This window comes from Pelophylax lessonae (assembly GCF_965119305.1).
Source record: "Pelophylax lessonae genome assembly, chromosome: 4".
In the NCBI taxonomy this organism is placed as follows: domain Eukaryota; kingdom Metazoa; phylum Chordata; class Amphibia; order Anura; family Ranidae; genus Pelophylax; species Pelophylax lessonae.
The window spans coordinates 47,322,449-47,339,309 of record NC_138771.1 but is presented as its reverse complement, the minus strand read 5'-3'; positions in this window follow the sequence as shown (position 1 = coordinate 47,339,309).

Below are 16,861 nucleotides of genomic sequence, written 5' to 3'. Positions count from 1 at the left end.
TCATTTGGGTACAGCTTTGCACAACTGCGCCATTGTCAGTTGAAGTAACGCAGCAAAGTATTGCAAAAAATGGCCTGGTTATGAAGGGAGGTAAATCTTCTGGAGGTCAAGTGGTTAAACCCCCAGCAACACTCAAAGTCCAGCAGCAGCAAGAGGACAGGGCATCCCTGCAGTAAATGTTTCTACAGGATCCAACTACCTGGAGGACATGGAATTTTCTTAATAACAGGTAAGTTAACTCACTAAATTTATTGTTATAGTTCAGATTTAACCCCTTTCTTCCCAACCTCAATCTTTTAATTAGGGGAGATAGGAAGTTCTGCCTGATCATTTGCAAGAGAGAGGAGATCCAGCGCACTGAGTCCCAATAACTAGATGAATAAAAACAACAAAACAGTCACGTTTAAAAAGTCCAATGTGCTATCTTAGTGGCAGCCGTTTAGTGGCAGACGCTATGGAGGAGCTAGAAGTGACTTTGCTGGGAAGACAAGAAGAAAGGCAGTGCTATCTAAGAGTAGCAGTATTAGACTTCAATAGCCATAATAAGTAAACTACTCACAAGGTCATGGTACATATGCTCATCAAGTGGATAAGAGTCCCCACTGTAGGAGACCGGGTGGCCGGCGTTCCTTGTCAGAGGGGCCGGATGGAGCCCTAGGCAGTGTGGGTAGACAGCACCACCTCCTGGGGCTGGTCTGAGTATCCTTGGTAGATGAAGGTCGAGCCGACTTCCCGGGCATCACTAGCGCCAATAACGGCAATAGGCGTGGCACGCGTTTAGAGCCTGAAGAAGTAGCACACATGCTCCGAATGCATGCCAACCCTATCGCTAGTGACGCCTGGGATGCCGGCTCAACCTCCATCTACCCAGGATCCTCGGACCAACCCTAGGAGGTGTTGCTGTCTACCCACACTGACGAGGAATGCTGGCCACTGGGCTGCCTTCAGTGGGGACTCTTATCCACTTGACGGGCATATATACCATGACATTGTGAGTTGTTTACTTATTATGGCTATTAAGGTCTCATACAGCTACTCTTAGATGGCACTGCCTTTTTTCTTGTCTTCTCTGCCTGATCTTTTGACCACTGTGATTGGCTATGTATAATAATATTACCATTGTACACATTCCTGGAAGTAGATATATAAATATTAAGTAAATTTGTACCTGCGTCCTTAAGATTCATATATCATTGGAAAATGGGATTAAGGTACTAGGGACTTTCATAGTACCACAAGGACAACACCATCATTATAAAAATTCAAATGTTTATTAATTTATACAGATATTAAAAAGCACAACCCCCCATACAGGGAGGAAAATAGACGAAACACATACTGGTATACTAGTCCAATCTCGACATCTGAGCCATTAGATAGGGACTAGACAAAACCATTTGTACAATGAAAAAGTCCTCCAGCATAAATTGATTATTGGTGTAACTCCCCACACAGGGGGGCCACCAATGTTCCTCCAATCTTACTCTACAGTGATCCGCTTCATCTGGAGTACTGTTCAAGAGGAATTGATCAATGATTACTGGATATCAAGAACTACAAGCGAGCTGCGATGGATATGAGTCAGATCCAGACAATGTTCAAATAGAAGTTTCTTACATTTCCAAGTGAACAGTAAATAAATTCTGCAAAGCACAATAGGTGTGCATCTATATATGAATTAAGCGATAGTGGGTCATAGGCAGATCCTAAGGTGGGCAATAAATCCCTGATAAAAACCTTAGAAAATCACATATACCATGACCAAACAGCTCAAATATAGATGAAGGCACAATATACCACAACGTAATATTCGCAGCAGGAAGTGAGCCAACTGATGTCTCAACACTCAACCTCCATCACCATGCCGCTCGAGGTCTGGAAGTAGCCAAAAGTGAATGGGTGCTGTGGCAACTACCAGCAGGAGACTGTAAACATCATTGAACAAAGTATATATTAGAGATGTGCATGACAAAAACATTTGTTCAGTTTAGTTTCAAATTCATTCATACAGCCGAATCTCCAAACAATGGAAATTTCATCCAAATTTTGATTTGTAACGAAACAAATCGCACATGTCTATAATATTCTGTATTACTAGCACCAAGAATCTTTGAGAAATGGTCAAACCATTTCTTTAAATGATCACATCACATAGGTTAGGTGTAACATTTTAGAGCCATGCAGGACCACTTTGTTGGGATGTGTTGGTGATATATTCTGGCCATTGTAATTGGCTGTCACAGTGGTCACATGATTGGGAGCTGGTCCCGCCAAGACCTGTCTTTGAGCTCAGCAAAGAAACCTCTTCTATCCATGAGCACATATGTGTGGTGTGTGAGCTTTAAAGTCCACCCTCTTTGATGCCACACATATCAGTTACGTGGGAGGCAAGATGTTACCTTCAACATAACATCTAAATCTAACATTTATTAATTGTCTAAATCTCAAGTATTCTGCGTAATATTACAGTTCTGTAATACATGTTCACAGCTATAAATACTATCATGGTGATACTAATTTTACCCAACAAATAATTAATAACCAATAATAAATGATTAAGGTGCTGGCGTACAATGTGTTGTGTTATTGCCAGAAAAAAAATAAATAAATAAATTGCACCAAAAATTTCAGACACAAAGCAATTGAAGGAAAATGTATATCTACTTCTATAGTATTCTTGGATATTACACAGTATAATGTGTTTGTCAACTACTAGAAAATCTGGCTGACCTAAAACCGAAGGCATGATTTACTAAACTGAAAATAACTATTAACCTATGTTCAGTCAGATTGAAGGACCATTATACCTTACAGAGAATTGTAGGCTATAGAATGCTTAATGCCTATTCTAGCTCCCACAAGTGATAATAAATACATGATAATAAATTAATGATAAGAAAATATAGATAAGAAAATATAGAAGAAGTAATAAATAAGACTTAGGGGTTTATTAAAAAAAAGCTGTGCAAATGCCTCAAACTGATGTCATGTAATTTATTCACTGCACCTGATCAGTGCATTGTGGGGCGGCTCGTGACGTCAGATCCCTATAAAAGAGCTGTCAAACTCAAAACAGCTCATAGCGCGCAAAGCGTCCGGAGAAGCATGAGCTTCTTTTTTTTTTCTATTTTTTGGGTGGGCGGGTGGGCGACTGATCATCGGGGGACACTATTTTTTTATTTTTATTTTTTAATAAAGGACTTTTCCAAAACTGGCTTTTGTCTTTATTTTTTTTTGTACACTTTTTTTGGTGAATGGGTAGGGGTACAATGTACCCAATATCCATTCACATGGGGGGGGCAGGATCTGGGGGCCCCCTTGTTAAAGAGGGCTTCCATATTCCAATAAGCCTCCCCCCGCAGACCCCCACAACCGTAGCTCACGGTTGTCGGGAAGAGACTCCTGTCCCCATCAACATGGGAGCAAGGTGCTTTGGGAAGGTGGGGGCAGAGCCCCCCTTGCTCCAAAGCACTCAACCCCCCTGGTTTAGTTCAGGTGGGGGGGCACTCGCTCGCCTCCACCCCCATCCTGGCCAGCCAGGCTCTGTGCTCTGATAAGGGTCTGGTATGGATTTTAGGGGGAACCCACGGTATTTTTTAAAAAATTTTGGAGTGGGGTTCCACTTAAAATCCATACCAGACTTGAGGGGCCTGGTATGGATTTTCAGGGGGACTTCACGCCATTTTTTTTTTTTCATTTTTTTATCTGTATTGCCGGGAGCCGACAATATATTACAGCTGCGAGCAAGTTTAACCACTTGCCGACCGCTTACATGGAGCGTACTGCGGTAAACTGGCTCGTTATTGTCCAGCGACGTAGGTCTACGTCGCTGGACTCCTCCCCTTGTCAGCGGCGCGCGCGCCCCCGGAGGCTCGCTCCTGCTGTATTCAGACACAGCGGGAGTTGGGCCAGGGGATTAGAGGCAGTGATCACCGCCGCTCTTCCCCGATAGTCGGGGATCGAGTGAGGAGATCCGCCCGCTTGTGTAAACAAAGCGGACGGATCTCCTAAGTGACAGGCAGGAACAGATTACAGGATTCAGCATAGCTGAACCTGCAATCTGTGCCTGTGTCACACAGTCCCCTCCCCCCACACACGTCAGTAAGCACCAGGCATACATTAATCCCTTGATCACCAATAAAAATTAACCCCTTCCCTGCCAGTGTCATTTTTACAGTAACAGTGCATATTTATAGCACTGATTACTGCAGTAATGTCACTGGTACCCCCAAAAGTGTAAAAAATGTCAGTTAGGGGTCCGATCTGTCTGCCGCAATGTTGCAGTCCCGCAAAAAAAATTGCAGTTCGCCGCCAGATCGCCGCCATTACTAGTTAAAAAAAACAATAAAAATTACATAAATTTCCCGTAGTTAGTAGCTGCGATAACTTTTGCACAAACCAATCAAAATACGCTTATTGCAATTTTTTTTACCAAAAATATGTAGCAGAAAACAAAGTGGCCTAAAATGTTAAAAAATTTTGATTTTTACATTTTTTTGGGGGAGAATTTCATATAACAAAATGTGAAAAATATTGTTATCTTTTCAAAATTGTCGCTCTTTTTTTGTTTATAGCGCATAAAGTAAAAATTGCACAGGTGATCAAATACCACCAAAAGAAAGCTCTATTTGTGGGGGAAAAAAAAAACACAAATTGTATGTTAAATTAACGCAGTGCCGAATTGCAAAATATGGCCTGGTCAGAAATGGGGTAAAATCTTCCGGTCTTAAAGTGGTTAAAAATACGCTCAGTGAGAATTTTTTTATCAAAGACATGTAGATAAATACATTTTGGCCTAAATATATGACAAAAATTGAATATATTGGATATTTTTTAACTGTCAAAGTAGAAAAATATTGTTATTTTTTCAAAATTGTCGCATTTTTTTATTAATATCGCAAAAAAAATGAAAAGCGCAGAGGTGATCAAATACCACCAAAAGAAAGCTCTGTTTGTGGGAAAAAAAGGACGTAAATTTTGTTTGGGTACGGCGTTGCATGACCTCGCAATTGTCAGTTAAATTCGCACAGTGCCGAATCGCAAAAAATGGCCTGGACGTAAAGCAGGAAAATCCTCCGGTCCTAAAGTGGTTAAATTACATTTTTTCCTTTGAAAATCCTCTGGTCCTAAAGTGGTTAAATTAATTTTTTTCCTTTAGAAATATCAATATTGCTGCAGCAGGCTACAAACATCGCACAAATGCGCCACTTTATAGGCACATCAAGGGAGCCCCCAGGCACGATATTCAAAGGAATTTTTCATTTTTATTGGTTCACTTTAAGCATTATTAAAATCACTGCTCCTGTAAAAACTATTGTTTTTAAAAACATTTTTGCATTGATTCATGTTCCGCAGAGCAGTACCCGGATCCCCATACACTTTTTGGGGCCAATAACTTGCATTTAAGCCTTTAAAATTAGGACTTTTGATTTTTCATGTTCGTGTCCCATAGACTTTAATGGAGATCGCATGTTCACTAGAACATTTCCCCTGTTTGAGATGTTCTGGTGCGAACCAAACAGGGGGGGGGGGGGGGGTGTTCGGCTCATCGCTACCTGTAGGTGTGAATCAAGCCTTACTCTACTTTACTTTGGGTGAACCTACGAATATTACCCAACTTTCCTTGCTTTGACTTCTGTGACTGGACATTCAGACTCACAACCGCGTTCTCCACTCTTAATGATTTTCCCTGGGGATAGTCAGAGAAAGTAGTAATTGTTTGAAGACCTTAAGCTTCATTTAGTAATTTAAGCTATAATAGTAGCTTTAAAGCGTACCTCCATTTTTTTTTAGAAAAAAATTATTCCCCTCTGGGTGATCTCTGTACATTGCAAGGACTATAACAAACTTTGTTGCAGATTCCTACCTTTTGTTATTCTGAAGAAACCACTGTTTGTTCCTCTGTGCCTCTGTGCAGAGTGGGTTTAATGGGAGTGGTTTCATGATTATCAATCAGCTGTGCACCTGCAGAGCACTAATGAGGAAATCTGCTGGGCCTGCATCCCTTTAGATGTGTTCCTATTGGGAATATCTCACCAAAAATGACAGTTGTGTTGCAGGGGATGCCAGAAATCTGACTTCTATCTTAGTGCAGGCTTCTGGGAAAATTGGTGAGCCAATCACACAAGCAGGAAATGATGTTTCTGGGGGTGTGGTCAGTATACATTCTGTGTACAGAACAGCTCCAGGTAGTCATATTACATTGCATTTTCAGAAAATTACAACAGCAGCAGATTGAAAAGGAAAGGGGATTTTTAATAACATTCGAATACAATATTATTTGTGTCGCAATTGAATACGCTATATTATTTTTCCAGGAAAGTGGAGTTTCCTTTTAATTTACTTTGAAACGTATAGGAGTCTTTTAAAGAGGATAGAGTAAGAAATGGCTAAAATACCTGTTGGGTTTTTTTTTTTGCTGCCTGTGTCCCATTTGAAATATTTAACCCTCGCTTCCTGTCCCAGTATAAAACATGAGAGAGAAAACCATTACAATGTAAAGGAGAATACCCTTTAAGACTAGAACTGGAGTAGGTGTTCTTATCTGAAATGTATCCCTCACCTCCTGGTCTGGTGACAAACATTTATTTTAGATCTGCCATCTCTTCCTGTTTCAGTAACAAAGGTCACCAGGACAAAAAGTTGTTCTGTGTACAGAACTTCTCCTAAAATGTCATTCCCTGCTTGTGTGATTGGCTCACTGATTTTTCCAGAAAGAAGTCAAATTTTAGGCATCCTCTGCAATAGAAACTATATTTTTGCTGAGATTCTCCCAAAGGGTTAATTACTTCCAAAGGGATGCAGACCCTGTCACTTTCCTCATTAGAACACTGTAAGGTCCCTTTCACACACGGTAGTCCGTCAGCGGACTCTGTTTTTCTCAGCGGGGGGATCGATGGCAGCTCTGTCTCCACGCTGTGTGCGGAGACAGAGCTGTCAGGTCCCCGCTGTTCTCTATGGGGGAATCGGATGAGAACGGACCGTCTGTCCGTTCTCATCCGATCCGCCAGATGGATGGAAAATAGGGTTTCTGTCTGGATTTGACGGATCGGATCGAATGTCAGCGGACATGTCTCCACTGACATCCGATGCCCCATAGAGATGTATGGAGCATCCGTTCAGATACGCCTGAAAAATTGACAGCTCTCCTGGGTTTCGCTCATGACCTCGACACTTTCATCTACATCTTACTGATCACCAATGTATGATCTTGGCTTGGTCTTTGACCTCAACCTCACTACCCTCCTATTCTTCCTTGCTGGCCCTATCCTGCATCATTCCCACGAACTGCCACCAATGAACTGGACTTTCGGCACCCATGTCACTTTGTGCCTTGCACTCCCTGTCAACACCTCCATGGGTGTTTGGACCAGAGCTGCAAGAGAAGCCCTCTCGGCAGTTCGGCCTCCAACCAGGTACATGACAATTGTCTTTATTTCTCTAGATATCTTTCTGAGTATCTCTTAATGTTGACTGTGTGTTTTATTTGTATTGCAGGCGATCAACTCTAAGTTGAGGATGTGATCTTGTATAAGTTAAAGCTTGTATTCCCTGTGTAGGCTTTACAGATTAAACAAGTCAGCACAAAGGAAATGCATCTAACCCTTACAAATATTGGTCACCAGTGAAAGGCTGTAACCTCAGGAGATTACACAGTACGTTAACAATAGTAATATAACATAAAGTGTGAAGTGGGAGGAAAGGGAGGAAACAGAATATTACATTTTACATCTCGTCATGTGAGTGGATGGTGCTGAATAATACAAGAGATCAATAACCACATCTGAAAAAATGTATGCCAAAAATTTCACCTAAACAGCATCTGTTAAAGTGAGAATGCTTTTAGCAGGTTCCAATTAAGTAAAATTGAGTGCAGATCTACCATATCAGCAAAGTGAAAAGGGTATGAATGCCTAAGTGTGTTCTCTCCACCATATTGTTATATGGCTGCCACTTGACTCATTTACATTTTAGAGCTTAATGATGGAGCAATTGTGAATAGATGAGCATCAGACCCCAACCACTGACAGATGCACATGAAAGATACCCAATATATAGGCGTGAAATTTTCCTTTAAATAGACAATGCTAACTACTTTGCACAATTATCTTTTTTTTTTTTTTTAATATGTTTATTGAAATTTCTACAATTACAAATTTAACGAACCAGAATATGCATGAAAAAGGTATTGCATTGTTAAGACATAACGTAAAGTTAAATTATACATGGTGATAGAACATTAGTTTTCTCGCAGAGTATGCTAGGGGGAGAAAACTAGTCTGTCTAAGGAAACTTGGGGTCTGGATGACTATATAACAAAGAATAAAGAATACAATCGGTAACCGAATTGACAAATACAGAGGAAGTGGAATACAGAAGGCATGCATTTAATTGTTGGCTACCAGCTATGGTATTTTGAGTTTACCTAGGGTATTACTCAGATTGGCCTTACAGTACCATTCAGAGAATCAAAAGGAGGTCATTAGGGTGGAAATTTCAGAGGGGGAGAAGACATGTTCTATATATGCCCAGGGTCATCTTACCGAATGGGCACGCTGGGCAGTTGCCCGGGGGCCCCCACTTGCCCGAGGGGCCTCACCTGCCCAGCAACCCGGCCCCAGCCAAGCATTAGTCCCGCTTCCCGAGTGCATCCTGCCGCTGAACTTAGCAGGTGGCAAGCGCCTGCCCAGGGCCCTTTAATGCTCTTAAGATGGCACTGTATATGCCCTCCATCTAGTGAAAAAACGGTCAGCGGTCGTTTGTTGCTGTAGGGTAGAATGATGTTTTTCGGTGTATAAGAGGGCCGTGAGTTCTTTTGTGACCAAGGACAAGGTTGGTGGAGTGTGAACTGTCAAGGATTTCATAATAGACTTTTTGAGCCACCATCAGGCAAATATGGATCCATTGTGGGATTGGTTTCCTTCGTTGGATGTGGGTTTCGGACTGCGCAAATATCTTTATGTGTATGTGTGTTGCAAAGATCAAATCAGAGAACAGTCATGAATAATTTAATGGCTGGAAAAGGTAAATTTTAAAAGGTCAGACAAAGTGCTTATTTGGTTGTATATTTAAGAACATAAATGAGGACTGGTTTATTTGTTAAAGAGTTTGTAATTTTGACCAGACATGGTTATGACACATATACCCCTGGTAGCCAGGAAGGTCACTTGGCTACGTCCTTCCTTTCCTTTGCTATCTATGCAGAAGTGATGATGTTGGTTGACTAGTGCTGTAGGCAAATGTCATAGGAATTGGAATTGTTAAAAAATAGAAAATCATATGGTTGGCTGTTTGGAATTGCAAATCCTTTGCTAGGCTTATCAGTAAACACGTATGCATTTAAGTTTGTTTTTATGTGTCTAGCTGCTTGACTTAACCACTTAAGCCCCGGAAGATTTTACCCCCTTCCTGACCAGGGCCTATTTTGTGATTCGGCACTGTGTGACTTTAACGTACAATTGCGTGGTCGTGCGACGCTGTACCCAAATGAAATTGATGTCTTTTTTTCCCACAAACAGAGCTTTCTTTTGGTGGTATTTGATCACCTGTGCGATTTTTTGATCATGCGCTATAAACAAAAAAAGAGCGACAATTTTGCAAAAATAACAATATTTTTCACATTTTTGAAATTCCCCCAAAAAAATGTAAAAATCAAAATATTTTAACATTTTAGGCCAATTTGTTTTCTGCTACATATGTTTGGTAAAAAAAAATTGCAAAAAGCGTATTTTGATTGGTTTGCGCAAAAGTTATTGCGTTTACTAACTAAGGGAAAGATTTTTGGCATTTTTATTGTTTTTTTTTAACGAGTAATGGCGGCGATCTGCAATTTTTTTTGCGGTACTGCGACATTGCGGCGGACAGATCGGACCCTTGACTGACATTTTTTACACTTTTCGGGGTACCAGTGACATTACTACAGTAATCAGTGCTATACATATGCACTGTTACTGTAAAAATTACACTGGCAGGGAAGGGGTTAACATTATTGGAGAAGGAGGGGTTAAGTGTGTCCCTAGGGGCGTGATTCTAACTGTGGTTTGATATGGGCGGCACAGTGGTGTAGTGGTTAGCACTTTCACCTAGCAGCAAAAGGGTCGCTGGTTTGAATCCCAACCACGACACTACCTGCCTGGAGTTTGCATGTTCTCCCTGTGCCTGCGTGGGTTTCCTCCGGGTACTCCGGTTTCCTCCCACACTCCAAAGACATGCTGGTAGGTTAATTGGATCCTGTATAAAAAAAAAAAAAAAATTGGCCCTACTGTGTATGTATGTGAGTTAGGGACCTTAGATTGTAAGCTCCTTGAGGGCAGGGACTGATGTGAATGTACAATGTATATGTAAAGCGCTGCGTAAATTGACAGCGCTATACAAGTACCTGAAATAAATAAAATAAAATAAAATATGGCTTTTCATGTAACAGCAGAGATCTATGGTCCTACATAGCAGGACCGTATGATCTCTGCACTTACACAGGGGGAGAAAGACAGGCGGCTTGGTTTACATTAGCCGCCTGCCTTTCTCCCGCTGTAACCGATGATCGTGAGTGACCGGCGGACATCGGGTCCGTCGCTCACACGCGCAGGGGGGTCCGTGAGCGAGCGGGAGCGCGCCTCCAGCGGCGCTCGCTCGCTCCCTAGAGCCTCACAGGCTAGCGACGTAGTACTACGTCACTTTGCCTGTGAGGGGCTGACTGCCGACGTAGATAGTCATTAGGCAGTCAGCAAGTGGTTAAAGCAGTTAGAGATGGGCCGAAAACCCCCAGTTTGGTTCACTCCAGAACTCTTGAACATTGCAAGGATCTGAATCCCAAAAATTTCACCTAAACAGCATCTGTTAAAGTGAGAATGCTTTCAGCAGGTTCCAATTAAGTAAAAATGTAGTGCAGATCTAACATATCAGCAAAGTGAAAAGGGTATGAATGCCTAAGTGTGTTCTCTCCACCATATTGTCATATGACTGCCACTTGACTCATTTACATTTTAGAGCTTAATGATGGAGCAATTGTGAATAGATGAGCATCAGACCCCAACCACTGACATATGCACATGAAGGATACCCAATATATAGGCGTGAAATGTTCCTTTTAAATAGACAATGCTAATTACTTTGCATTATTGTCTTACTGTGTATGTGTGTTGCAAAAGATCAAATCAGAGAATAATCATGAATAATTTAATGGCTGGAAAAGGTAAATTGAAAAGGTCAGACAAAGAGCTTATTTGGTTGTATATTCAAGAACATAAATGAGGACTGGTTTATTTGTCAAAGAGTTTGTAATTTTGGCCAGACATGGTTATGGTTATGACACATATACCCCTGGTAGCCAGGAAGGTCACTTGGCTATGTCCTTCCTTTCCTTGCTATCTAGGCAGAAGTGATGATGTTGGTTGGCTAGTGCGGTAGGCAAATGTCATAGGAAATGGAATTGTTAAAAAATGTAAAATCATATGGTTGGCTGTTTAGAATTGCAAATCCTTTGCTATGCATATCAGTAAACACATATGCATTTAGGTGTGTTTTTATGTGTCTAGCTGTTTGACTTAAAGTAGTTAGAGATGGGCTGAACACCCCCAGTTTCGTTCACACCAGAACTCTCGAACATTTCAAAAGTTTAGACCTGAACCCCAAACCCCATTGAAGTCAACGGGACCCAAATTAGAAAAATCAAAACTCCCCATTTTATATGCAAGTTATTGGCCATAAAAATGGTATGGGGGCCTTGCCATGGGTACATGAATCAATGCAACATTTTATTTTATTTTTTTAAAGATTGTTTTTACAGAAGCATTGATTTTAATGATGCTTAAAGTGAAACATAAACAATGAAAAATTCCTCTAACTACTTCAGCTCTGGAAGGTTTACCCCCTTAACGACCAGGCCATTTTTTGTGATACGACACTGCGTTAATTTAACTGACAATTGCGCGATTTTGCGACGCTTGACCTAAATCAAATAGATGTCCTTTTTTTCCCACAAATAGAGCTTTCTTTTGGTGGTCTTTGATCACCTCGCGGTTTTTATTTTTTGCTCTATAAACAAAAAAGACTGACAATATTGAAAAAAAAAACATAACAATATTTTTTACCTTCTGCTATAAAACCTACCCAATAAAAAAAATGTAAAGAAATCTAATTTATTCATCAATTTAGGCCAATATGTATTCTGCGACATGTTTTTGGTAAAACAAAATCCCAATAAGCGTATATTAATTGATTTGCGCAAATTATAGCATTTACAAACTATAGGATATTTTTATGGAATTTTTATTTATTTATTTATTTATTTATTTTTTCTAGTAATGGCTGCAATCAGAGACTTATAGTAGGACTGCAACATTGTGGTGGACAAATCAGACACTAGGGGGGAATTTACTAACGCTGGAGAATGCAAAATCTGGTGCAGTTCTGCAGAGAAACCAATAATCTTCCATGTTTTATTTTCAAAGCCTAACTGAGCAAGCTAAACTTGGAAGCTGATTGGATACTATGCACAGCTGCACCAGATTCTGAATGCTCCAGTGTTAGTAAATCAGCCCCTGTGTGACACTTTTTGGGGACCAGGGACACCAATACAGTAATCAGTGCTAAAAAAAACTGCACTGTCACTTTACTAATGACATTGGCAGGGAAGGGGTTAACATCAGGGGCGATCAAAGAGTTAAATATGTCCCTTGGGAGTGCTTTCTGACCGTGTGGGGGGTGCTTGTACTGTGGGAAGATAGGATGTCTGTCTTCCCTTGTCACAGAACGGTGATCTGCCTTGTTTACATAGGCAGACCACCATTCTGCCCCTCTTAGGAACAATCATCTGGTCCCGGCAGACATCGACGGACCCGCTGATTGGCTCCTGATGTATCCGATCCGCAAACCCGGAGGTGGCAAATATGTACAGGAACTTGATTTTGCCTGTAGGAGCCACATCCCGGCGGTATATATACGTGGGGCAGTCGGCAACTGGTTAAATATAGTGCCTGGGGGGGGTCCCCTTAGTCTGCCTGTAAAGTGATGCATCTGTACAGTTTATAGAGCCTGCTGCAGGAAAACTGACATTAATAAAGAAAAAAAAAATGACATTTAAATTCCTGGCATTCAAAATTGCCAGCAATGGAAAGATTTTTCCAATGCATACCAGGCCCTTCAGGTCTGGTACGGATTATAGGAAAAACCCCACACCAACATGTAATAAAAAATGGAGAGAGCCCCCCTCCTAAACCATACCAGGCCACATGCCCTCAACATGGGGAGGGGTGCTTTGGGGCAGGGCCAGATTAACGTAGGGGCTATTGGAGCTGCAGCTCCAGGCCCCTACCTTAATATAGGCCCCGGGTTGGCCATATTCACTGTTACCGCTCTTCTGTCACTTGTAAACACAGAAGTCTGGCTTCTATGCTCGCTTCCCCAGGCAGCTCCCTCAGAACCTCCCCACACAGCACGAAGGCCGGACAAGGAGGGACAGTTGCCGATGCATGGATGTGTTTATGGGCTTCAGAGACAGCATCCCATGTTGAATTAGGCATGCATGGCTGCACCCTTCCTCCTCTGGGTGCATGCCAAGGCACGGCCCTTAAGGCCCTTCAAAATCCTCAGCACCAAGCCCATGATGCTCTTAATCCGGCCCTGCTTTGGGGCATGGGGGGGGGGAGGTGTCTCTCTACCTAAGAACCCCTGGTTCTGGTGTGAATATACAAAAAGTAAATTTTTGTGTTATTACATTTTTTTTTTCTTCTTTCAAAAATGACCCCCAACTTAGTTTGAAAATAGATATTTACATGCTTCCTGTTTTGCTCATGTAGGTAAAATGAGGATGAGCTGATAAAGACCAAATATCCTAAATTCCATTTCCTCCCCTGCCTCTATCTCAGGAATAAGCTAGGGCAAGTTAATTGCTAGAAAAAAAAATGGATATAAGCCAAAGAAGAAAAAAATTCAATAGTGAAAAAGCGAGGTACAGGTAAATTGTGTTATAATTCATTATCTGTCAGGTTCCAGCAGAGAAATTTGGGGAATCAGCATAAGCAATAGTATGAGTAAATCCAGAATGCTGCCGTGAAATAGAAAGTACAATAAACAAAAGGTAAGCTTTACAGTACATGATGGGTCCTAATACATGGGCCATATATCCATTTAGTAAAAAAGAATTGTATACTTTTCCAGTGACCTTCCAGATTATTATTCTAGACGTTATGAGAGTAAAGCATAACCGCTATACCGCACTGGGCAGCAGGGAGCAGAGCCTGGGTATGTAATGAACAAACATGGCTGATTCTTAGATAATTACAAACTTCACACCGAAAAAAGTTTTTTTCAAACTATTATTACACATTAACAACACAAATTACTTCAAGCTGATCCTTTTTGAATCCCTTTGCGCATCTCTTAACCGCTTGCCGACCGTATACTGTGTATATACGCCGGAAGTCGGCTCTCCTGCGCAGGATCACATACCTAGTACAGGATCTCGCACTTCTTAAATTGGGGCGCGTTCGCACGCCACCGCCGGCCCACTCCCGTTGTGATTAGACACAGCGGGAGCTGAATGGTGGGTACCGTAGACTAGATGTTCACCGGCACCCGCAGATGCTTCGAGACAGTGACAGAACGGCGGTCTGCCTATGTAAACAAGACAGATTGCCGTTCTGTTACTACAAAAGACATGGATCCTGTGTTCCTGCTAAGCAGAGGCACCAATCTATGCCTTCTCCCAGTACAGGAACCTCCCCCACTTTGACCGCCCCTGATGTTAACTCCTTGCCAGCCAGTGTCATTAGTACAGTGACAGTGCATATTTTTTAGCACTGATCACCGTATTAGTGTCACTGGTCCCCAAAAATTGTCAAAAGTGTCAGTTAGTGTCCCAACTGCCTGCCCCAATGTTGCAGTCCCGTTATAAGTCGCTGATCGCTGCCATTACTAGTAAAAAAATAAATAAATAAATCTATCCCATAGTTTGTAGATGCTATAACCTTTGTGCAAACCAATCAATATATGCTTATTGGGATTTTTGGGACCAAAAATATGTAGCATAATACATATTGGTCTAAACTGATAAAGAAATTAGATTTTTTACACTTTTTTATTGGATATGTTTTATAGCAGAAAGTAAAAAATATATTTTTTATTTCAAAATTGTCAGCCTTTTTTTGCTTATAGCACAAACAATAAAAACCGCAGAGGTGACAAATACCACCAAAAGAAAACTCTATTTTTGGGAAAAAAAGGAGATAACTTTGCTTAAGTACAGAGTTGCAATTGTCAGTTAAAGTAACGTAGTGCTGTATCACAAAATATAGCCTGGGGAAGGGGGAAGCTAAAGTAAAATAAAATAGTATAAAGATTTGTGATCTGGGGGATTGTTAGCTTTTGTGGTAGATGAACATTTAAAGGTTTTTAAGGGCATAGCAGCCCAATGTTATTGAAAAGAAAGTCAATAAACATAGATTCCCACACAGGGGTTTTTTAACAAAAAAAAAATAACTGAAGAAAATGTTAATGCACCTGGCTATGCTTCCACAGCACCTGCACGGGCCCCCTCCTGGGTCCACTTGAAGACCTTGCCTATTCTGACACTTGTCTCCTACATGTAAAAATCTGTATTTTTGTTGCTAAAAAATTTCTTAGAACCCCCATACATTATATATTTTTTAAGCAGAAACCCTAGAGAATAAAATAGTGGGTGTTGCATTCTTTAAGTAATACGGTCTTTGCACAGCGATTTTTCAAATGCAATTTTTTGGGTAAAAAAATAAACTTTAATTAATTTTTTTGCGCAAACCCAATATAATACCCAATGGTGTTGTAAAATATGAAAGATGGTGCTATGCTGAGTAAATAGATACACACACAATTGCACATGAATGGCGATAAACTACGGCACATTATAATATCCATTGGCGAATGTACACATCCCTTGTGATAGCAGTAAAGCATGACAGGTCCTCTTTACTGAAACATATGGGGTCTATTAGACCCTAGATCTCTCATATGCTCTTGAAAGCATCTGATAAAACCAAGATCAGTTTGAAGAGATGTTTTCCCAATCCAAAAATGGGTTACTTATATTCTGCCCAAACAGGAAGTGATAAAATGCTCATCACTTCCAGTCTCTTAGACCATAGAGATGATCAGGGACATTCTGGTCCCCGGTCAGCTCTATGATCAGCTGAATGGTGGTGAACAAAGCCACTCAGGTGATGTAGTGAGAGCCTGAAAGATGGGTGCTTGTCTGGTCTGCAATCCAAACAACAATGAACACAAGAAATCTCTATGAATCAGCCCGCTTTAGTCCTGGGTCCACGGTGGAACGAGAGAGCCCAGAGAGTCACCAGTGAGCAGCGGGAGCAGCAGGAGCGGTTGTCCAAGGATCACTTTTACATTGTAGAACATCCCACCCATAAAAAAAGATACCAGGGTCATGACTGCAGCTGAAGCCATGGTCCCAATAAAACTACTGCTGTGACATACTAGTGAGTTGTTTGGTGGCCAAATTCCTATAAGCTCCCTGCCTGCAGACCCCCACAATCACTAGTCATGGTTGTGGGGAAGAGGCCCCTGTCCTCATTAATATAGGAACAAGGTGCTTTTCCAGGGGAGTCCCCCTTGGCAAGGTACTCCTCCATGTTAAAGGCATGTGGCCTAGTATGGTTCAGAAGGGGAAGGCACTTGAATGTTCAACTCTTTCTTGGCCGGCCAGATGGTATACTCAAATTAAGGGTCTGGTATTGATTTTTCAGAGGACCTCACACATTCTTTTTTTTTTTTGTTTTTTTTTTGCGTGAGGTCCTCCCTTAAAATCCATAGCAGATTCAGAGGGTCTGGAATTTATTTTTGATGATACTTTACACAATTTTGTTTCCATTCT